Here is a 25,569-nt window from a genome sequence, read left to right as displayed (position 1 = left end):
TCTCTCTCTCTCTCTCTCTCTCTCTCTCTCTCTCTCTCTCTCTCTCTGTGTGTGTGTGTGTGTGTGTGTGTGTGTGTGTGTGTGTGTTTTCAGTGTTTATATATGTGGACATGTGTGTAGCTGCCAGCAGAGTTTAGGAAACGACACTGAATTCTGGTGCCACAGTCAGTTATAAGCAGTAATGACCCACCTGACGTGTATGCTGGGGAAAGAGACCTACTGTTTAGCAGTTAACCACCAATACATTGTTCCCTTGAGAGGGACAATATAACTTTCATTGTTTGTCACAAGGTACAGTGTAGCCCAGGTAGGCCTCTAGCTGAGGTCGATCCTGATTCTGAAGCCCTCCTCCTCCAGCTTCCACCACTGTATACCGCCATCATTCATTTTAGGACATGTTGAGGCTAGAACCCAGGGCCTTTCATGTACCATGCTAGCTCTGCACCTACTAAGCCTCCAGGACATACACAGTATTTTAACAAAAAAAAACATAGATCACTGAGCAATGAGCTTAAAATTTAAGAAGGATTTCTGCTAATTCTGTAAAAGGATATAGTTAAGAGAGATTTGGGGAGAAAGACTGAAGATTCAGTTTTATGCATAGATAATTAGATTTCTATTAGAGATAAAGAACTCTGAGGGGGGATCAGAATGTAAATAAACAAAATAATTTAATAAAACTACAAAAAGAAAAACCCATACAAACAAACAAAACAAGTTCTATCTTCCTGTCATCTTCTCCTCACCCCTAACCCCAGTAATTTCTCAATATACTTCCTGATCAATAATTTACTATTTCCTGTTTGTCCTGCTTTAGCTATGCTTAGACTTGGTCTGACCTATAATAATACTCAATAGAAATCTTAAAACACTGTGTGATTTCCTCAGATGAAATACACTCATGACTCTGATAGGAAGCTGTCATATGTACTCTATGAGGTAGACTTACAGATTTTTCGGAACCTCAGGCCGAATTCACGGAAAGCTCTTATTTCATCTTATAAGAAGCACAGCCCGGGAAGAACAAATGACTTTCCAAAGGTCAGTTCTCCCGTTATTACAGAGCTGGAGTGAGAACCAGGGGGCCTGTGAGCCTGCGGGGTCCCTGCCTCTTAGCTGGCTTCCTGCTTTGGTTATAATTTGTATGTTTCATTTACATATTTTTATTTGTAAATATAATTAAGCTCCAGACATTTACCATAAAGTCACCATTTCCCTGGTCTTGAGAACAAAACTTTCTCTTTTGCTTCCTTTGCCAATTAGCAGTGTTTTGAGACCTCCAGTTAACCTCAAGATAAACAGGACTATGAATTGTCAAACTGCAAGCAGAAAAGAACATGTCATCAGTAAGACAGTCTTGGATTTCAAACAGAAAAACTCCTAACTTTTAAATGTAAATGAGTATGGTCAGGCTACACAGAAATGGCTCTGCAGAGTATGCAAAAAATACCCCCCCACACACACACACACTGAGAGAGAGGTCTGAAATAGCTCTATTTTGTAAATAATAATAATAGCTTCTGAGAATTTTATGGACACACTTTCTTAAGCACCAATTCGATTGTGAGTTTATAACTTAGGAATGATCGAGGAGAAATTAAGCCTCTAAGCCCAGTATATTGGGTAGCTTTAATTATAGTCTATAGTTACATAAAATGTTAAGCTATTGATACATTCATAATTTTTTTTATCTTCTTTCAGTGTCATTAGGAAATCTGCACAAGGCCATGATCTTTACAGGATCTACAAAGGCAAGAGACCGACAAGGAGATGTGAACCCCTCTCTTCAGTTCTGGCAGTACAGAAATAGCCTAGACTTTGTGAGGTAATTAGTCAGCTGCGTTACAGTCTTTAAATAGAATTAGAACCCACTTTGAAACTTACTTTCAGCCAGGTTCTCCCATTACATTAATGGAGCAAAGAGGGATCAATGGAGATTATAGCCAGCCAGTGCACCAGACCTGCGAGGCTGCTTGCAAACACGCTGCCTTCACATTTCTGCTACTCAGAGGCCTTCTGTAGTCTTCTTTCATGAAGCGTGTTTACCATGCAACCTCCTTTCCCTCTGGTGCCATATCACCTTCTTGCCAGCCTTTGCACCTTCAAATTGATGTCATTTTCAAATTTTCTTTATAAGCACGGGGACAATTTGATTTATATGATCTGAGAATATACATATGTTTCATTTCTAAATGTAGGGATGAAAAAGAAACTGCCCCACCTCCCATGCAGCAAGATACCTTAGGACTGAAATGTTGGAAAGTAAAGACAGGTTTCTGGTGTTGTTCATAAACAGTAAAAATAAAGTAAAAGAAAAAGCAGGCACAACTACAGAAATACAGGTAACAGCCACTAAAATGTTCCACAACACTTCAGCCAATGTCATATTATCCAATCAGGCCCTTAGGCATAGTAGGCTTGTCTAAGAGAAAATCATTAAGTGACTCTTTGGAAATGTTACAGTAGATTATAAAATAACTTGCACCTTCCAGAAATAAATTCTTCCATGAAATCCAATAAATAAATAGATGAATATATAGATAGATGATGGATGGATGGGGATATAGATAAACAGATGATAGATAAAATGAGAAGAAACTCACAGGACTGTTTGGACATCACCTTACTGGTTTAAAGACCTCAAACAAACAGTAGTTCACTTGCCACAGTAAAGGACCAGTGTCATATCCTGATGTGAGGTCTATCTATAACAAATAAATATTTGAGTTTAACTTAATTTTATTCAGCCAAAGATAGATGATATTTCCTGTGGAAGTTTAAAAACAACAATCTAACCCATTATTTACATAATAATAGGTTCATCAGGTATTAAAAAATGAACAAAACAAAAACTAATCATTTCTCTGTGGCTTGGATGAAGCAATAGCTAGTCACTTCCATTCAAAGGTTTTACATTTCCCTAAGGGCCTTGCTTGTTGTTTAACTTTACTTAAATCTTTAATATTGTTGTGCTTATGGTGAAATGTTTATCAAATGAGTATCAGAATTTAGAGGCAAGGATTAAATTATATTTACTTCAATAAAGAGAGAATGTGGAAGGATTGACGGCAGACAGGAGAGCGAATCACTTTTTTAAAGTTATCTAAGTGAGATCCTTAATTTAAAAATGTATTTACGATATTCAGACTACTTTCAAAACAAATGTTGCAGAGAAAATAACAATGTCACAAAGGCATAATCTTTAAGCAGAGGTTATTTATAGTCTATTAATTTTTGCAGCTTTCAAAGGTGGTACTTTTTCCAAGGCTGTGAGTTCAAAGATTTAATAAGAAGATGATGTTAAGACTACAATATATGCAGTAAGAGTAAGGGCACATAAGAGATCAAAGACAAGCTCCCATAAACTTGGTTTCAAAACATTATAAAATTTTCAATCTAAGTTTATCCTGTCTATAAGAAATGCGGACATGGGGGATAGGGTATAGACTGAGGGAATGACCACACAATAACTGGTCCAAATTGAGACCCATCCCATGGGCAAGCACCAGTCCCTAACACTAGTAATGATACTCTATGATACTTGCAGACAGGAGCATGTTGTCCTCTGAGAGGCTCTGCCAACCACCAGCCGACTCAGACAGATACAGATACTCATAGCCAAACAGTGGATGGAGCTTGGGAACTGTTGTGGAAGAATAGGCTTCAGGATTGCTGGCCCTGAAGGGGATAGGAATTCCACAGGAAGACCAACAGAGTCAACTAACTTAGGCCCTTGGGCTTTTAAGTCTCAACCACCAACCAAAGAATATACATGGGCTGGGCCTAGGCCTCCCTGCTAGCATGTAGCAGATATGTAGCTTGACCATAATATAGGTTCCAAACAACTGGAACAGAGGCTATCTCAAAAGCTGTTGTCTGTATGTGGGATATGTTCTACTAGCTGGGCTGCCTTGTCTGGCCCCAGTAGGAAAGGAAGCAATTAGATACACAGACTTGAAGTACCAGGGTGAGTGTGGGATACCCATGGAGGCCCTACCTGCTCAGAGGAGAAGGGAATGGGAGATGTAGAAAGGATTGTGGGAGGAAGTCACCAGGAGGGGAGCAGTGAATGGTATATAAAGTCAATAAATAAAAAAAGAGTAAATTAACAACAACAACATCAACCATAACAAAACAAAACCAACCAAACAACAACAACGAAAAATACCTTATGGATATCATTACAAAGTAGCTTGATAGAAAACATGGCTCTTTACTCTTTTTTTTTTTTTCAAAGTAGAACTTCCGTTTTATTTTTCCCAAAGCATCTTTCCTTTCGCTCTTAAGAAACCACCTCTTTACATGGGCTTTGGTGGGGGTCGTGGTGCAGCGCCAGCAGGTCTAAATCGTGGTGGGGGAGTTCAGTCCTTCCAGGCTTCCCGAATCTATTCCTGACGACCTTGCTATGAATGGCACAGCTCACGCAGTAATGCAGCTTGACATAGAGCTTGGGAAGGACATAAGCATCGAAGACGCTTGCTTCAGATATGTCCCTGACAGCAGCGGCTTCTACAATGTTCCGAATGACAAACTTCTTAATGGCCTTATCCTTGGGCACGTAGCAAATTGGCTGCACATGGCCATGGCCCTGGCCCTTTTTGGCACGACCATTGTTTCTTCTATTTTTGGTCATCTTGGAGCCAAGACTCGAAAGAGCGGCTCTTTACTCTTAAGCTTCAATACTTATCAGACATTATTCATAGTAAAGATAAGATGAACTGGTGCCTCTCAAGGATCAGTATCTCCTTCTGTATCTAGAGGCTTAGGAGACAGATACATTGTTCATGAAAGGAAACACTGTTTACGTAAGTGTTTACATTCTGCTGGGAAGATGCAGACTTATGTTCCCAAACTAAGAATATTTCATCATTTAAGAGAGATTCTTAAAAGTTTATCTCTCTACTTCATATTAATAAGTCCACTTATGAAAATACAAGGGACCAATGAGAGAGAAAGTGTGCCTTGTTGATTATACAAAATATATAATTTTGTATTTTTAAAAACTATAAGCACTAAGAATTGTTGAAAGACATATAAGACCTTGAAACATAATGAAGTCTCATAACATCTGAAAAGTCTAGGAATGTCACTTATTCCATGGCCTCAATTATTGGTGGTAGAGCCATACAATAATTGAAAAGGTCAAAGGCCACGAAGCAGCCAAATATAAAGCCATTTCCTTACTCCCACATATTATCCTAATTACTTGTAATACGCAGAATGTGAGTTGTTACAGAGAGAGAGAAGGGCACCTTCCTTGGCAGGAAATTGAAGAAACTATTTATGCACAGGATATAAAATCTTTCTAAAAACTGTCAGAAGGTAAGGTGCACACAGAGCCCAATCTGTTCCCACTATGGAAAGTGCCAAATATCATAACGGCATAGTCATTCCTCGACAACTACAATAGGAAAGACTGAGCTCCAAAAAGTCATGAATGAGTTTCTCTCAAAATATCTGACCTATACTGTGGCATAACTCTGACTACTATAGTCAACAGAAGTCTATGCAGGGTCTATTATACACACCACGCGCCACTACTCAATGTCTGGCATAGTGAATGAAATACTTGCTTCTTGCAGATTTATGTGATGAAGTTTAAAGAGATAAAATTTCTCCGGAGGACGTTTCTATGGGTATATTTTCAACTCAAAGCCACATCCTAACATCTCTTTTTGAGAGGAAATTTCAGGCCATCACCATCTAAACTAATAATGCATATTATCACATCTAACTCCTATGGACAGTTTCTTTTCTCAAGGTCAATCTCCATTCTACTATTGTGACAAAGTCCAAGTTTCCTAGCATCTCCCTGAACACAAACCCTTTTAATGTATATCTCCTTTCTCGAAACTACACAGCAGGATGGTCTCCACCTATGTAGTACTGAAGTCTGAATCATCTAATTCTCCAAATATTTTTAATTCACTGGAATTAATGATCATACTATTAGTTATTGATTAGACTGAGTTCTATCTACACCAATAAATGTGAAAACTAACCGACAATGTTACTGTATTTAAAGAGAAGGGACACTAAAGAATGAATTATGTTCAGGTGGGACACCACCCAGTGCAGCTTACACCCTAGTAAGTAAGCAAAGGCACATAATGTGCACACCTGTTGCTGTTAGCAAGGAGAGGAAAATGTACTGTAGAAAAACCAAAGCTTCCAGCTGCTACAATGACCTGGGACTGACAGCTTCTAAAGATGAGAAATAATCTTTTCTTTCTCCCTTTAAATTTTATCTGCTACTTTGTTATTACAACCTTGGCAAAGCAACACACTGCTTATTTATACAGAGTACTTGCTTTCTCTCCATTACATGATGAGGGTATTCTGAAAAACAAGAAATCAAATATCTAACTCTCAAACAAAGCCAACGCTGCGTTATTTGCTTTAGCAATGTAAGTTAATTATATGCATGCATCTATGAATGAATACTAAACCAGTATCCTGGAGATAGTTAGAGGGGGAAAGTGTTCTTTAAGAAGATGTAACCACTTGTATAAAATCAGAAAAGTGAATTGAGAAAAAAATGATCTTGAATTATTCATAAATCCTGATTTGGAATTATGGCTTCTTCAATTAATAACTGTGTATACTTCAGTTCTACAATATTTCAAAATTGGATAATAACAACACTTGACATTGGGTATGATTTGAGGTAGAGAGAGAACATTAAGTATGAATCTCCCATTTCTGGTGACACTTGTTTAATAACCGTTTTCTACTCTGATCATGTTTGTCAGTTCTATTGGATAAAGAAGAAAGATTAGTCAAAAATACAAATCTATAAAGGAGTTAAACGTATTACATGAGATGCGAAAGAAGTTAATAGAATAGACAGAGTGGATGATATCAACAGTCTATGATGGGGAAAGAAAAGTAGGGCAGAGCAGTGCTGGAGCACAGCCAGTCTGAAACTGACTTTGCAGGAAAAGCACTCTACTTCCCTTCTCCCCCAACAAACCTATTCAGCCTAGAAATAACAAGAAAATGTCTAGAGTCACACAGGACTTGAGATTACCCCAGATGGCATATTCCAAACAAAGAATCTACAAGGAGAATGAGGGTGTTAGTAGGCATTTATGTACTGTATTACATCCTTAGTCCATGCTAAGCTAAGTAAATCAGGCAAGCAAAGAAAACCTCACTGGACAATGAAATGGGAATCCTTCTTAGTTTTCTTCTTTTGTATCAGTATTTATTTTTAAGATGAGCAGGCTGTGGCTTCCAGGGATTCCACATTATAATATGTCCTAACCATGAAGGAAACCTAGACTGCTGTACCCTAATGGTGATTGTGATTAAACCCTAGCAATTCAATTTCAACTTTATGATAATCTCATTTCCCATCTATTGTCTCAATACACTACTATATGACTTGTGCTCATTCAAAATATTAATCTTTGATTTAGAGTTCACATTACAAGGTCTTTATGTTTTATGTTTATAAAAAAAGGGTCTAGTACATGTTATTATCTGAAAAGTGGCTCTAATCTCAGTGGTGTAATTATAGTTTATATGACGTTAAGGGTGTATTTACGAGATCACATTATTTCATGACTTTGTAGGGAATATTATGGTTATATACTTTCCAGGGAGGGTATTACTTCAGCTTTGGAACCTTGAGGCATCTGGGAAGTTTTCCATTAGAGTATTAGTCATGTGAGGTTTGCATAAAGAATTAGGTGACTTTCGTTATTCAAGGTCAGCACACTGGAACTGCAGGATTCATACTCTCACAGAGGCTAGCTTGTCCTTTCTAATAACTTCCTTCATCTACGTGAGTTATTTGGTGTCTCAGAGCTCTTGCTTCTAACCTTCAATACTTCATATGCTCTGTACTCTAAGAATGTAAGAAAAACAGAAAAGGGATTTAATGTCCTATGAAACATTATCAGACACAATGCTTTGTTTAAATTTGTAGAATGATCATAGTATTTAGAGTTAATATAGAACATTTACATAGATATATAGATAACATATATTTATGTATTATAAATTAAAACTTTTATCATGTTCCATTCCTCTTAGGTATTAAACAATCTTAAAAGTTGGATGACACGGATTCCTAATAGTATGTACACGTGTATTAGAAAGCATCATAAAATGCAAGCGAGGCAAAACAGAATGGCTGCCTCATCAGACTGACACAGTGGAGAAAGAATGAATAAGATAACAAGGATACTGACTGGATGGTATCTTTATCACTTGAAAAAATCTGTGTTAATGTTATTCACTTAAATATATTTTCACAGAGTTTTCAGAGCATTATAGTTGTATATCTTAATTTTAAATTATTTTATTCTATGTATATGTGTGTGGGGGACTGTGTATAGATGTGTGCCCATGATCATCAGCATCCTGGAAGCCTTAAGAGGGCCTTAGGACCTCTGGAATTAGAGTTACAGGCAGTTGTGAGGTGCCCAGTGTGAGTGCCAGGTACCAAACCTGGTTCTTCTGCAAAGATAGTAAGTGTTGCTAAAAACTGAGCAATTTCCTCAGCCCCAACTATTTCAGTTGATAAAATTTAATGTGTATAAAATATTTTTTCATGTGTATTTCTTACAGAATTTCTAGTTAAATTTTCTGAAAACAAAAGATTATTTACTTAAAACATGTTGGCCTATGTCAAGTGAGGTCACGCTCAGCCATGTGACTCTCCTATTAGAGCTCTAGAAAAATGCATCTCCTATGCAAAGTATCTGACGGTTATCTAAAATAAGCCTTAATGGCTAGGGAAAATCTGAGATATGCTTTTCTGATCACGCTTAAATAACCGGATATTCTTCCTTGATGGTATATCATGTCTCAAAAGGATCAGTTTCTTTCTATTTTCAATAATTCTTTAATTAGATATTTTCTTTATTTACATTTCAAATGTTATCCCCTTTCCTGGTTGCCCCTCTGAAAATCCCCTATCCCATTCCCCTCACCCTGCTTACCAACCCACACACTCCTGCCTCCCTGCCTTGGTATTCCCTTACACTAGGGCATCAAGCCTTGACAATACCAAGGGCCTCTCCTGTTTGATGCCCAGCAAGGCCACCCTCTGCTACATATGTGGTTGGAGCCATAGGTCTATCCATGTCTACTCTTTGGTTGGTGGTTTAGTCCCTGGGAGATCTGGGGGGTCTGGTTGGTTGATATTATTGTTCTTCCTATGGGGTTGCAAACCCCTTCAGCTCCTTCAGTCCTTTCTCTAGCTCCTCCATGGGAATCATGTGCTCAGTCCAAAGGTTGGATGCAAGCATCCATCTCTATATTTATCAGGCTCTTGCAAAGCCTTCTGGAATGGGTAGCTATAGGCTGGAATCTGGTTCGACACCATTAACTTTTTATATACTTTGATATGAATCCATTCTTCTGTATTGTACATTGGCTAGATCTTTTTAATATCTAGCATTAGATTCATAAAATAGTAGTACCCTGAGTATTTTTCATTTTACATATATATATATATATATATATATATATATATATATATATATATATAATAGCAAAAGTTTACATATTTGTAAGCTTCAAAACTCACAGAATTGGTTCCAGCAGGTCACATCATTCACCTCGACAACAGTTCTTAAATATGATGGAAGTACTTGGCATAATTCTTCTTTTTAAAACAAAATATTATTGCATCAATAGAGAAATTACACTAGCTATCTACTCAGAAAAGTTTTACCCTGAGACAGTGATTAATTTCTTTGTGTGTGTTAAAATATTCAAAAGTTCAAAGTCTGAGATTTAAAAAGATAAGCAACTTCTGTCCCTTCATTTTTTAAAATCAGGTTTCTAATTTATAATCATTGAATACACGAGGAGAAATATAGTTTATTGTCACTTCTTGGCAAAATGGTTTATTGTTTAAGGCGTCTTACCTATGTTGCTTCTCATTATTAATGCAAACATCGAAACAATGAAAAGGACAAATGATGTATTGGAATGTCACTTAAATACTTTGCCTTTGTGAATTCTCTACAACTGTCTCTAAGAAACCTGGGGTTCTGTAGAACATACGTTAATTACTACTTCAGTATTCAGTGCACATTTGAAAGCTCTGCACCTGCATGGCTACTTGTGTAATGGAAGTCCTCCAAGCACAAAGCCTTCATAGCATAACCTTTTCACTCCAAACTGTTACCTTAGGTCCTGTCTTTGTGCTCATCAACATACAACTCAGTCGAGCCATAGACTTAGGAGGTAGCTGTATTTTTCTTTCTCCCAAACAACTAAATTCGATTCTATCTGATGTTATCAATAATTGGTTTATTCTCGCGGCATCCTTTCATCCATCATTTCATCCTACTATGACTGAGATCTTAGAAAGCAGTGGACACAAAGCTAAATAGTGACTCAGGCTGTACCACACAGTCATAGGCACTGTGCCTTCTTCTGTTACTGCCAGTTGGGGTACATTCTTAGACTTTTCAAGCTAGGCTAGGAAAATGATAAATGTCTTTTTGTCTTTTTTTGTCTTTTAAAATGATAAATATAAATAAATAAATAAATGTATAGATAAATAAATAGTCTATAAAGGTTAAGGTTGTATAAAATATTTCATAGAATCATTCTGAGATGAATTCATGTATGAATACACATATTGAAATCTTAAGATGTCAACTACCTTCTCAAATACCCCCAATGTGATTGTAAATATTCTCTAACACATCTCTTCACAGATAGAAAGAGACAGGAATTTTAGCTAATGCAGTTTGCCTTGGGAGAAGACTGGTTCCAGGACCACCTGTATAGGTATATTTTTTCAAGAGTTACACATAGGATAGCATATTTACATATACCTCATGAATGACTTCCTTTATACTATAAATTATTACAGGTAAGTTATGCATTCAGTGGAAGGTTGGGTATAAATCTGTGGAGTTTACTTTATTTTTTCAATGTCCAAGGTACAACTACTGGAATATAGTTGATACTTAAAAATTACCAAATAACGAATGAGAATTTTTTCCTAATTATCTATATGTGACTTAGTTTTACTATAATGTGGAAGACTCAAATGTATATCACAATCACTATTAGTCTCTATAATTATCTTACTCCTATAAACTACTATACTAGCAACAAGCTAACTTTATAGGAGTTTTAACCTTGTAATATAATGCTTCCAGATTGTAGAAAACTCTAATTCCACTTTTAAAAGCATTTTTTTAAGCATCCATGGGCTTTAGGAAAAGTAAGGTAGCATAAGCCAATCACAAAAGAACACACATGGTATTCACTCACTGATTATTGGATATTAGCCTAGAACCTTGAAATGCCCAAGATGCAACTCACAGGCCACATGAAGCCCATAAAGAAGGAAGACCAAGTGGGGGTGATTCGGTCCTTCTTAGAAGGAGCAACAAATTACTCAAGGGAGCAAATATGGAGACAAAGTGAGGGACAGAAACTGAAGGAGGGGCCGTTTCAAGACCACTCCACCTGAGTATCTATCCCATGTGCAATCACCAAAGGTAGAGGCTGATGTGGAAGTCAGGATGTGCATGCTGATAAGAACCTGATATGGATATCTCCTCAGAGGTCTTCAAGAGTCTGACATACTCAGAGGCAGATGGTCACAACTAGCCATTGAACTGATCATGGGGTTCTCAATAGAGGAGTTAGAGTGAAGACTGAAGGAGAGCTGAAAGGATTTGCAGCACCACGAGGAGAGCAACAATACCAACCAACCACAGCTCCCAGGGTCTAAACCACCAGCCTGGGAGCACTTAGGGAGGGATCCAGCACTTCAGTTGAATATGTAAGAGTGGAGGGCCCTGCTGGGCATAGGTGGAAGAAGAGAACCTTGACCTCATGAAGGCTGGATGACCCAGGGGGTGGGAATTTTGAGGGTGGGGACGTGGGAGTGGGGGGGTAGATAAAGGTTACATCCACAGAGAAGAAGGAGGAGGGGTGAGGGGATTGGGGGTTCCTGGGTGGGTGGGGGATGGGGTAAGGGGACAACATAGGAAATGTAAATAAAACATCCAATAAAAAAAAATAAAAAAAAAGATGTCAAGAAAAAAAATGGAAAAAAAAAGAAAGTCAGTACTTCAGTTCTACAATTATAAATTTGAAACATCAAAAAAAAAAAAAGAAATTCACTCAATACACATGATTATAAGGACTACTATGCTTACTTATAGGAAAAAAAAGGGTTCCTGTGTATTTCAAAGTCTCAAATGCAGCTGTAACTCTGTTCTTAACTGCTATAGGGAAGGCAGAAGAGCATGCAGCACCAGGAGTTGGCAGGGTTCAGAGAAGGCTGCAGCAGAAATATTTTTCACCATGGTCATTTTGGGGACATGTCAAATTCCACAACGAAGGGAACTGCTAACCAGGTCCACATTTATCTGAACTCCAAAAATAAATAACATAAAACTTATAACTCTAAACCCAAGCACCAGACCTCTGAACAAGAACCAATAAATAAAATCAGTAAATCATGGTTTTAGTTCTACCACATGCACCTGTGCTGTGTGTGCTGGATCTGCTAGGGAGTTTGGGTCTGCAATCATAAACATTGGATTGTGTGTGTGTGTATGTGTGTGTGTGTGTGTGTCTTTCTATATAGATGTATGCATTCTCTGATCTAACAATTTTTAAGATACATGTCATATGTATTAAGTCGTCAAGCGTGTGTTACATATTGTATACTACGCTATACATAGTATAATATTCAATCTAAGTTATGTTTGTATATTAGATTAATTATAATATAAAATTATAGTCCATAAACACATGTCTTATCTAAAGTAAAAATATACATGTTTATGAAGATAATAATTTTACAAAACCTTTAGTGGAAGATGAATTTAATACAATCAATAATAGCAGAGTATTTCTTTTTCCCTAATACAATTTGAATCTTTGTACAAAAGCACAAAGGGATATCTGAGATTAAGACAGATTTTTCTTTCAGCTGTCACTTGGCTGTTACAGTTTGCAAGTGACCTCATGTTTACATCTAGCCCACCAGTCTATATATTGCTTATATCAGCATTTTTTTCAAACTAGATGTTTCCTTGGAAGAAGAGTTTGGGTGTTTGCCATTGATTTTACATTCAGTGGCTGTTAGCAGGTGTTTAGTCACAGATCATCCCAGGAACAGAATTTTTTCCTTATGTTGAACCAGACTAAAAGCTGAGATAGAAATAACACGAATGTGCTACCAGTTTAAACATTTTGAAATCAAGCATGTTGATTAAAAATTCACAGATTTGACTTTAAGTTTTCTGGTGAAGTCGTCATCATTCTAAAATAATCATTATCAACATTTTCATCTTTATGATCTACTCTTGTCTCCTTTATAAAAATCTGGAAATTAAGTACAACATGCTTCCCTTACTGCTCTGGACGTCTGTAAATTTAAAAACAGATCAGAGAATATGAGAGTTTAGATTCTCTCAGTCACATTAACCTGTCCAACACTGATTATAGATAATTCCCGGATTGCTCGTTGGTGTTCTCGAAGTGCACTTTATTATAAGGCACAGAAATCTAGGGAAATTAATGCTGTTACAAAAAGCCTAACTTTTCATACTTCTGAGTTATGAAGGTGAACACCTGCATTCTTAACATTGTATTAGCATAGAATTTTGCAATTTAATAAAATAAACTAGTTGAGAAAAGGAACTATATTCATTCAATAAAAATGATGCCTATAATCTTGAAAGCAGCACTTAGATTATCTGAATTAAAAGGGCAACAGATGAAATCTTTAATGATGTAGTCATTTTTACATTGATAACACTGATAAAGTTCTCTCGTAAAATGATGTCATCCTATATACCTGCAAGTTCTGAAGAACCTTATTTATGTCCTATAAACTTACTAAAATCTTTATCCCTTACATAGACAAATTTATTTAATATATAGTGAGTATACGTATAAAATATTTATATATCTAGTCATTGTACTAATAAAGAAGCTAAAATGGAAGTACATAAAATAAGCAGTAAACATTATTACCTTTGCATGCATCTTTTGATAGCTATCATGAAGGACACTGAAACAGAGAGTAAAATAACACTGTGGCTGATAAATAATAAAACTGTAAGTCTAAGGGGGCCATAGATCTTCTATGTATAATTCAGTGATGCTTGAAAAGTATTTACAACCGTACCTGGCTTAAAATAGCTACTCCAAGAGAAGCCAGGGGAATGATTTAACTGACACGATACTTTTAATAAAGCTTCCTTAGAACTTCTTTCTTGATTGGGATGTTCCTTGAGAAAGGATCAGCCTCTGGGAGCATCTGCATAGTTGCAACTAACTCTAATAAAATAATCCAAATCAAATGTACCCTACAAAGCAAAGCATGAGGTGACATATTAAGAGACTCAAGTAGACCCCCCAGAGCTCCCAGGGTCTAAACCACCAACCAAAGAGTGCACGTGAAGGGACCCATGGTTCCCAGGGTCTAAACCACCAACCAAAGAGTACACGTGAAGGGACCCATGGCTCCAGCTGCATATGTAGCAGAGGTTGCCCTTGTCTGGTCCTATGAAGGCTCAATGCCCCAGTGTAGGGGAATGCAAGGGCAAGGAAGTGGGAGAGGATGGGTGAATGGGTGGGGAAGCACCTTCATAGAAGCAGGGGGAGGGGGCAAAGTACAGAGGGGTTACAGAAGGGGAACCAGGAAAGGAGATAACATTTGAAATGTAAATACACAAAATATCCAATTTTTTTTTTAAAAAAGAAGATAGACTTCTCAGCAACTAACTTGACAGTAATAAAGTTTTGTGTGTACATACATGTGCCCAATGTGTATAATATCAGTTCTTGAGACAAAGAGAAAAGGAACCTTAGAGCTTTCTACTCCAATATGCTTAATCTGAAAAATCAAGGTTCAGGGAGAGACCCTAATCAAGCAACAAGGTGGACAGTAGTTAAAAAGATACCATTGACCTCTAGACTCAAAATACATGGAAACACATGCGTGTGCATGTTTATAGACATCCATGCATGTACACACACATGAACATGTGCACCCACAGACACATATCTTATATTTCTAAATTACAAAGGATGGAATTTGATTAAGTATATCTTTCATCATGAAAAGTATAGGGGTGAGAGGTAATGGCTTTCTTTGTGATTTTAGAGTCCTTTGTTAGCAAGAACCATAGATTCACAATGCATTTATTAACAATGAATCTTAAAGGTTATGTTTCAATCATGTCCTACCACAGGCTGCTGACACCACCCTTCCCATAAAAGAAACTGCTTCTTATCTCATTTGTGTGAGCAGCAGTAGCCAGCACTCCTACCTCAGGTATGATTTACCTTTGTCTAGTGTATAATAATTCCATCATGGCTCATGAGCCCACTTTGCGTGGTTCTAATTTGACAGCTTCATCAGTTTTTAATGTTATTTGAAAACTAATTACCATAAATGTTTTTAATAATATGGTTAGGAATCTTCCCTTGAACTTCTCAATGAAAGGCCTCTTATGAGAATTATCATTAGCACAAGTTCTGCCTCTATCAGCTCAGAAAAACTAGATAAATCTATAATAATCATTTTATTCTGTTAAGGGTGGTTTGTGGAACATGTTAAAAATACTTTCATCATAGTAGAAGTAAAATAGAGAATATTATGCTCTGTTTAATACTCTGTCCCTCCAGAAAGCAAAATTCAAATATTGAATTCCAATCTGTAAATGGTGGTATGAAGTGATAAATTCTCTGGGAATAAGTTATGTCATGAAACTGAGGCTTCTCTAAATGAAATTATTGTCCGTTTAAAGTGACTCTTGCAAATTCTCATTTTTTTTAACACCATGTGAATGAAGAATGCCAAGTCAACAACGTACAACTCAGCAAAGAACCCTAACCAGAACCCAGCCATGATGGTAAACGGATCTCAGATATTTTGCTTCCCAAGTTGAGATGAACACATGCCTGTTGTTTATGAGCAACACACCTCGTGATTGCATATTACAAGGACATAACGGATACAGACAATTTGTATCTGGCAAAAATACATTTCATTATAAGATATGAGAGCTTTCTACTTTAGGTTGCACAGCCTTTCTACACAGATGCTATCTCTAGGTAACACAGACTGTAGGCAGAGTGTCGACACACAGAATAATGGCTGTCTGAGATCATAGCTTCTCATACACAGCCTGGATCGTGTTTAGAATTGTGCAGTACCAAGGGCTAAACATACTGATTACAGGTGGAAATATGATTTCATAGACAAAAAAAGAGTAAAGCTATTGGTCAGAGTCACAGATTATGTATATCATGAAACCAACCTAACATTTTCTAACTTAAGTGCTACGGAAAGCAACTTATTCAGAACAGTGTGAAGATCAGGTTTAGCAGTCAGGGTAAACATTGTTATAGTACTGCTTGAAGAAATATGCTCTGTAAAACTCAACCAGCAAGTGTATCTTGTCCAGGTTGACTGAACCACTCTGATTCTTGGGATAGACAGGAACATGTGGGAAAAAAAAAAAAGACCCAGAACCTTCCCCTCTCCTAAGACAAGAACAAAGTGGTACTTATTGGACACTATTAAAATGCCACGGTTACTATTCTTTATTTTTTCCTGAATAGCAGTGGAAAATTTAAATGAATATTTTATCACATTTCTCATCTAAACAGTGTGCTAGATTACCTAATAGGAAGTACAGGACACTGACAAATTCTGAGGCTAGAAGAGGAGAAAAGGAAAAAAAAAACAGTTTTAAGAAGCTACTTAAATAATTTTGCATAAAGATGCGCTTTCCTTTTATTTAGGGAAAAAGATAAATCTTCACACTTTCACTATGCCGTGAGGCTCCATAATATGTGGTGGAACTATCAAGATGAGTGTTCATAACTGATGCTTTAAAATAGAAATGAGTATAAATAGTAACATATTCCCATTTTCTCCCAGAACAAAGACTTCTGTTTCTGATACCATGAATTTCAACTACTGAATTTTCTTTCAACATAAGATTCAATCCATGGGTTACAAGAGCAGGTCATATAACAGAATAAAATACTTGCAATGGATAAGGAATTAATGACCAGTATCAATAAAGAACTTCCAGGAATTGACAAAAGAAAGCATTTCAAATAACCCTATGGCTTTTCAAATTTAAATAGATCACACCTAAAATGAAAGAGAAGTGGCTAGCAATCCTACAAAAAGATGGTCAATACTACACACCCTTAAGAAAATACAATGACTGAGAACTATGATGGTGTTGCATTCATTCCTATGGGTAATATCATACAGTGACATTTCAAGTGGTGGTGGGGAGTAGAAGACTACATACAAGAGATGCAGTGGTAAGGCTCCTGTACCAAAGGAGCAGCATGATAGCTGCTAGTTTAAAAAAAAATACTGGAATTGCTCCAGTGAAGCAAGATTTCTTCTCCTAGATTTGTATCAGAATGATGGAAAGTTCAAGACATGTTCTACCTCAATGTATGTAGGTGCAATTTTATGGTGCTCAAATGTATGAAAAACGTGTCTGTGTATGTGTGTGTGTGTGTGTGTGTGTGTGTGTGTATATATATATATATATATATATATATATATATATATATGCACGTGTGTTTGTAGTAGTACATTTCTCCCTTAAAATAGAGGGAAATCTATGCTGCAGTATTGCCTATGCCAATTGAAATAAATCAGTCTACTTATCTGAAACCTAGAAAAGAAAGTGAAACCATAATTTATTGGGAATGAGGTCAGGGTAGATGTGATGAGTTTTGCAATGGGTACAAAGATTCTGAAGCACAGAGCAGATAAGTTCTTAGTTTGGTTGCATCAGATATATATCGAATATTAAAATATAAACTCAAGGTGTTTAAAGTGGTCAACTTTATACTACATATATTTTAACACCATTAAATGAAACAGAATAACACTTTTCTGGGAGTACTTCCCACTCACTACTTGCATGTTAGGCATGCATCTCACCAGGTGAACACAGTGTGATCAATTATGTTTGAATACAGTTTAGCTCCTTTCAACTATTCATGTCTCACATCTTAACTATTTTCATCAAAACAGTCCTAAAGTTTAGGCACCTGTTTTGAGGCACTCCAAAGGACTACTCAAATGTCTACATGAAACTGTGCATAATGGTTTTTTTGTTCTTTCAGATCTGATTGAAAGTTCTGCTCAGTTTGCTTTTGACCTGTGCTAGATGTGTACATTACTTGGTCCTTTGCTTGGTTCTCCAAAGTCCCATTGGCTGTACTTATTACCTGACTAAGTTGATATTCACAATAAGCTTCTTAAGGGTACTAAGCATTTTCCTTACCCATGTATCATTCAACAGACACAGTCAACGCTTGGAAGCACAGTTCTTTTTTGGGATGAATTTGAGATAAAGTCTTGTAACAGTTTCTAAACAACTGCCAAAGAAATTATATATATATATAAAATTTATTTATTTGTTTTCAAATTGTAATTTATACTCATTCACACAGGGGTTATAAACACAAAAGGCAGGACGTGGGGCAGGGGATGATACTGGAGCATGGGTGTTCAGGGGGAATACAGATATCTTTCAGAACAGGGTATCGGCTGGGTGAGGGTTCAGGGGACAGGTTGCTCTGACTCTGCCTATGATTCACTTGTCCTTATCTAAGTTGGTATTATCTGCCAAGGCTACCTATTTACAAGGCCTATGACTACTCAGGCTGGTAAACTGTCACAAAAACTGCCTGTTTACAGTAGCTTATAGCCATCTGTTTCAGTGTTTATCCACAGAGACACAAGACTTGGTGTTAGTATACATGTATGACAGGCCTATTGCTGATTTTAGGCCTATGACTGATTTTAGGCCTTCAGTGTATAAGCAGGGATGCCCCTGACATCTCCTCCCTTCTCTAAGTATAGACGGGCTGTGGTGAATCTAATCTTGCTAAGGTGGGGATAGAAGCCTGACGTCCAGTAATTGATGGGGACCTTGTAGTGGCTCCAGTCCCCCTGTCGTTGTCCAGTGAGACATGGGGGCCATACCCATCCCGAAGTCTTTTTTCTGGAGAGGGGATACTTTTGACATCTCTGAAGAAGAACCAAAACTAAAGACCCGAGCCAGCAAGGTAGATCAGCTTGTAAGGTTACTTTCAGTCAGCGTGAAGAGCAAACTACTTTCTCTGGAATTCACGTGGTAGAAGGAGAAGACTGACAACTTCAAGTTGGCTTTTGACCTCCACATGTGTTCTGCAGCATGCATGCACACATACCTGACATACACACATACACACATATGTACACACACACACACACACACACACAAATACACTAAAATAAAATAATAGAATTAAAAAAACATGTAAAGATCCATGCTTCCCTTCTTAGTACTAAATAGAGTAAGTTAGGCATCTTTCCTTGTAACCTAATGTCTAAGCTGCCAAATGCTAAGTTTGTCCTAAGTCTGTTTACTCGCTGTTAGTGATCTACAGGGATCCAGATGTGATTCTGTCACTAAGCCCCACCATTATCCTTGAGGCTATACTACTATAACATCATCTTGTCACATAAGACCTCAAGTCTATTTTGAAAGGAAGTGAGATATGATTAAATATGTGAATATGCAATATGAGGCTAAATATGAAGGTGTTGCTTCAAGACTGTTCTCCTTAGTTTTCCTTATTTGTTCCAGGAATAAGCTTCCCTGCATTGCAGAAGAGACTTTAGCACCTGGGCTCTCCACGCTGCACTTTAAGCTCTTCTCCTCTTTACGTGGTCTAATTCTGTTCTGTGCCCATGACGTTTTCTAATGTATTTGCAATTCTGTGTATCACATCAGATACAGTCTTTGTAAAACTGTATCTAAATATGCTTTCTTGAAGAGTAATTAGACAGTACAGTTAATATAAGTTTTCTGTATAATATATAAGCATTTTAGTTGAAATAGTTAAGACAACTGAAAATGGTATTAAAACTCTTCAACATCAAAAATTATAAAGCACACATAAAGATTTATATTCAAAGGGAACTGTGATCTCTTTGTTAATTATTTGACTTGAATGCTTGGTTCCCAGTTGTGGTGGTTTGACTGAAAATGCTCCCCAAAGGTTCGTAGGGAGTGATGTTATTGGGAGATATAGCCTTGGTGGAATATCACGTAGGTGAGGCCATGTTGGAGGAGGTGTGTCACTTGGAGTAGGCTTTGGGGTTTCAGAAACCAGGCCTAGTGTCATACTTTCTGTCACCTGCGAATCCCAATGTAGAACTCTCAGGTTATTCTCTAGTGCAATGTCTGCTTGTTGGCCCCATGCTTTCTGAAATGATAATAATGAACTAAACTGTGGAACTGAAAGCCAGCTCCAATTAAATGTTTTCTTCTGTAAAAGTTGCCATGGTCATGGTATCTCTTCATAGCAATAAAACCCTAACTAAGACGTTACGTGATGATGCTGTTTGCAGACTATGGAGAGGTGCCACCTCAGTGGAGGAAGTACCTCACTAGAGGTAGTGTTTGGGAATTCAAAGCCTTGCATCACTACCAGTTAGCTCTGTGCATTCAGCTTGTGATTAAAGATGCAATCTCTCAGCTTCTTAATCCTGCTTCCATGCTGTCACTTCCTGCCATTCCTCTGAACCACTGTGATGGCCTCTCCTCTTTCTGTAACTGTAAGTCAAAATACACTATCTCTGACAGATGTTGAAGCATCTTTTGGCTATATACTCAGGAGTGGTATAGCTTGGTCTTGAGGTAGAACTATTTCTAGATTTCTGAGAATACTCCAAATTGATTTCTAAATTGGTTGTACAAGTTTGCACTCCCACCAGCAATGGAGGATTATTCCCATTCCTCCACATCATTGATAGTATGTGCTATCAAGTTTTTGATATTAGCCATTCTGTTGGGTGTAAGATGGAACATCATAGTTGTTTGATTTACATTTCCCTGATGACTGAGGACATTGAACATTTCTTTAAGAGCTTCTCAGCCATTCAAGATTCTCATAACTGTAATATATGCATTGTACTACAAATATGTGATATGCAGTATATCTCATACATGACCCCGGAGAGTTATGACCCACAGGTTAAAAATCACTTCTTTAGAAGGTAAAACTTTGCTGGAGCAATTGTATTACTTGGAACATGGTTTGGGGTGATAAGCAGACAAGTAGGTAATAGATGGAGAGATCAATGATAGGTAGATGATAGATAGATAAATAGATAGATAGATAGATAGATAGATAGATAGATAGATAGATAAAAGAAATCACAGCCACACTTCCTGTTTATGCATCCTGATGTGACTTACCAGGCTTCTGCTCCTGCTGCATGCTTTTCTCACAATTAAATTATATGGCCCCTTGAACAGTAATATAGAATAAACCTTTCCTCCCTCAAATTGCTTCTTCACGGGTATTTGGTCACAATAAGAAGAGAACTAAGACATAATAAACATTAATGGTAAATATGATTAAGTATATTAGCCTCATTTAAAATATAGCATAACTTAAACACAATTTCCAAGCATTCACCCAATTGATTAATCTAGTATTCAATTATTTTTCTTTATACATTGGGATCCTATGGTGAACACTTAAAGTTGAAATCCCCTTCAAACAAATTCTGCTAGTGGAATATTCTACAGCCTCATTCTTATTCTTGCTATTACTTGTTCTCCGTTAGAAGAAATGTAGGAAATGCTTTTGTAACAAAACTCTATGTTTCTTTCAAGGCTAAATTGAAGATGCACCAGGTTTAAAGCACTGTTGACTATCTTAAAGCCCATTGTTCAGAATCATCTACCTATTCTCTGTATTCTAACAGCATTACTGCACCTCTGTTACTTCTAAGTTGGCTTCTAGTTATACTTCCATTCTGGAATACATTGGCTAGCTGGTCCATAAGATGACATTTTCTATTTTAGTATTTCCCAGCTTCCTTTGCCTCTAGATGGGACACCTGATTATCTCTAGCTCACAGCATGTGGGCACATACTGTGTTCAATATTTTGAAACTTGTCTGAAATGTTTTGTAATCAATCACTCATGCAGTTTCTTTGTACTATTCTACTGGCCACATGACAAAGATTACACAAGGCACAAAGATCCTAGAGGAAGAACAGAGTACCTAGGTGGCTCTGTGACCATATAGACTGCTGCTAAGCCTTCAACCTGAAACATTACTTTTATACTGCTGTTTTCTTTTTTGGTTTTTCTTTTCTTTATTTTTATTCTTGTCATTGGTCACATAATCAGGTTAAAAACATTAATTATTTTCAATTTATCTCTATTACAAATTACTTTGTAACACTCATTCAATCTTGGTATAGTTTAATATAAAATATATTTTGTGATTGACATACTCAGTCAATCATATGCATTATGTCACTTATGGAATATATAAGCAATAATACCATGTTTTTATAGACTACCCAGGATATTGCTAATTATATTTTAACTTTTTAAAATGTTCAGCAGAAGTTAAAATACACTTTTGTATATACCATATAAAAGAGAGATAATGTCAAGGTTTTCTTTGTATTGTAAGAAACAACATCAAGCCAAAACTAAAGAAGAAAATATCTACATGTTCAGGAACAGAATCTCTAGTCATGGAAATAACACACAACTGGTATAGGAATGCATTCATGAATCATGAATCAATGACAAAAATAGAAATGTTTTGCATCAGATGTCTGCCTTTGTTACAGAGCCCTATAAATACATTTAGTAATTGAATCTCTACTTTGAGAGAAGAAACTAACATCAATTGAATGATCATTTCTATGTCAAATACTTCACCTCATCTTACTAAGCCATCACAGCAACTTTACGAATTATTTTTAAGCAATGTCAGGGAGGGAAAACTCTAGTGAAGAACTTAATTCACAAACTGTAGTGTAATAAAGGGTTCCCACATTCCTCCTTATCTGTCTGTATTAATTTGAACAATTCTCTCTAAAGGTTTGCACAACCTAAATGTTCACTGCATATATGTATGAAGTACTTCCCTACTATACATAGCCACACATGGACAAAGCAGTGATCTTTATTGAATAAGTTCCTACATTATGAAAGGCATAATAATATTTGCGACTCTCATAAACAATGGTCCTGCTACTTAGAGGCCACTCTGACAGATGGCCACTTCCTCTGTTGGGATCATTTCTGAGCCAGTCTCCTTCCTTCCTCTCTGTAAATCCTAATTTTCAAACTCCTATTATTAAATTCTGTATCTCATTACATTCATTTCTACAGCCACTTTGTGATCTTGCAATTAACTCTACTTAATTCTCAACTATTTTAGCCCCTGTTTAAACTGTCACTCTCTCTACATAACTTATGACCTAATTATCGAAAATTTCAATGTATAAAAATGTGATCCTTAGTAAACCTAGCTCTTTCTTGATACTTTTTTTTTGTCTCTAAACATCTTATTACCCACTTTAGCTGAGCCAATCAACATAAGGTCATTTCTTTACAGACTTAAAAATTATCAATAAGGCTCAAACACCTATATCCTGTGCTTTACATATCCAGTTCTCTAACCATCATCACCCTTCTACGAAGCTCATTTGCTGTAAGATGTCAACTCTATTGAGGATTTATTTCTACTGGTCCTTTTAATCTAATGATCCTATAGATTATTCAATGCCCTTCTGCCTTTTTGCTATGCAAAATTATGATCCTGCTTAAACCTAACTGTCAACCTTCTCAATAACTATTGAAAATTTACAAAGGGGAACACATGACTGAATAGCCTCACTTTAAATCTAATTAAGCAACTATTCGAGGACTCCTAAACATTCATGAAGTTGCTATACTTCACTAAGACATACATTCTGTCACAGGCAAGGGGACAAGTCATACTTTCTCCATTCTATTTAAGCTTGAAGCACTCATCCAAGTAGTTTGTAGTCAACAGCTCTACTTTTATTCCTACTGATAACACTTTTCAGAGATAATTCAGAAAATTGCAGTCACATGTGTCAAGCCACAGTGGTACCTTTGCTCATTTACATATTTTTTGAGATAAATAGGATTTACTTCTCCAAAATCTCCCTGTTCATGACCACAAGCTTTCAGCATCTATTCAAGAATCTTCCATTGTAAATATCCCTTCTTATCTTCATCATTTTTTCATTTTGGAGTCTTAGGTATCATCAAAGCCAACAAGATGCTATTTATATCTCATATCAAAATTAATCCTTCTTTAAACACCAATTTACTGACTAGTTGTAACTCTGTATCATCTTACTGTTGTAACTATTTAATTTTCTAATTAGAGACATCATGCTATGCTGAGTAACACAAATTTCAATCCTTATATCTTTGATATTCTCTGAATTCAGGCTTGTCTCCTGGTCATTATTCCAAAACTACATTTGTCAGGTTCACCAATGACCTCTAAAATGCTAACCCCAGAGGTCACTTTTTAACTCCTATCATAAATAACTTACCAAACAATAAGTATTTCTCTTGATTTCCTGACACTTGTATCTTTGCTCCATTTGGTCTGGAATACTGTTTCTCCTCTTTTAGAGGATTTAATGCTGCAGTTTCCTAGAATCCTGGCCTTTGCCCTCTTCTCATTGCTCTACATAGCCACTCTTTTGTGACATGCCTTTAAATAAGTACAACGTGCCCATATCACCACAATTTATATTTTCTACCATCTGCCTCTACACAGCTTCTCTTACATGGGTTCTAGGGATCCAACTCAAGTCTTCGCATTTATATAGCAAGCCTATTGCTGAATAAGCTATCTACCAAGGTGAAATATAGAGGACACATTTTAAAACACACATCTCACTATTAAGCGATGAGTTTGATAAAATCAGAGCAGGAGATACCAGCAAAGCAGAAAGTGGTGATTATAAAAGGAATGAAACAGATCATTCTGTAACTAAGCATAAAGCACACGAACTCGAATTCCTGAAAACTCACTTGAAAGTTGAAGATAATAGAGCAGGTATGAACAAAGTTTAGATAAGATAAGGCATTAAAAGTTTCTATCTCAAAACAATTCAAAGACTGATTGCATGCTTTACAAAAGCTTTGCTTTTCCACTCCCTCTAATCAGAAAGGCATGAAGACAAAATCCCCACACTCCAACTCGGCCTGGGAAGAATTTTTTATTCTTTAATTGTTTTGAACTTCTGCTCTGTATATTACCCTGTAGAAGCAATGGCTAACAAAGTAATAAGACCACAGTAGACAATAAAATGCTGATAATGAAGACGCCTAAGGAGAGCAGAGCAGTCATGAATAACAGACTCTAAGGCCTCAAGTGATATCATTAGGCCCTTCAGATTTCTAAAGATCTATCTTATCAAGACTCTCCCATGTAAAGATGTTATATTTAATAGATAAAAGGACAATCTTTATTATTCTGAAACTCTGAAATGTAAAACAGCTTGACACTTTTGATTCAGCATGTCGGCATACCATGTTCAAATAGACTTTCTTCTGTGTGGTTCAATAAAAACTTTTATAACTTCAAAAGAACACAGTGTCTTAGAAACATCGCTCAGAAGGGACAAGTACTCAGCAATCTTAGGAAAAACAAAGTTTGTTTTCAAAACAATAAGCTGACTTCATTAAAACTTTCATAGGCTGAAAACCTTTGGCTAA

At 36.7% G+C, this 25,569-nt stretch overlaps 1 protein-coding gene and 1 pseudogene across 1 annotated transcript in view; both read right to left on the bottom strand.

Moving 5' to 3' along the window:
* The window catches only part of Kcnd2 (potassium voltage-gated channel subfamily D member 2), a 479,008-nt gene that overhangs the window by 388,260 nt on the left and 65,179 nt on the right, over positions 1–25,569 (bottom strand). The window lies entirely within an intron of this gene.
* On the bottom strand, positions 4,227–4,633 carry LOC114617097 (annotated as a pseudogene).

This window comes from Grammomys surdaster, unplaced genomic scaffold, assembly GCF_004785775.1.
Source record: "Grammomys surdaster isolate TR1022 unplaced genomic scaffold, NIH_TR_1.0 134, whole genome shotgun sequence".
Taxonomy (NCBI): domain Eukaryota; kingdom Metazoa; phylum Chordata; class Mammalia; order Rodentia; family Muridae; genus Grammomys; species Grammomys surdaster.
Note: the sequence above shows the minus strand (reverse complement) of the source record. Positions and strands in the feature narration are given on the sequence as shown.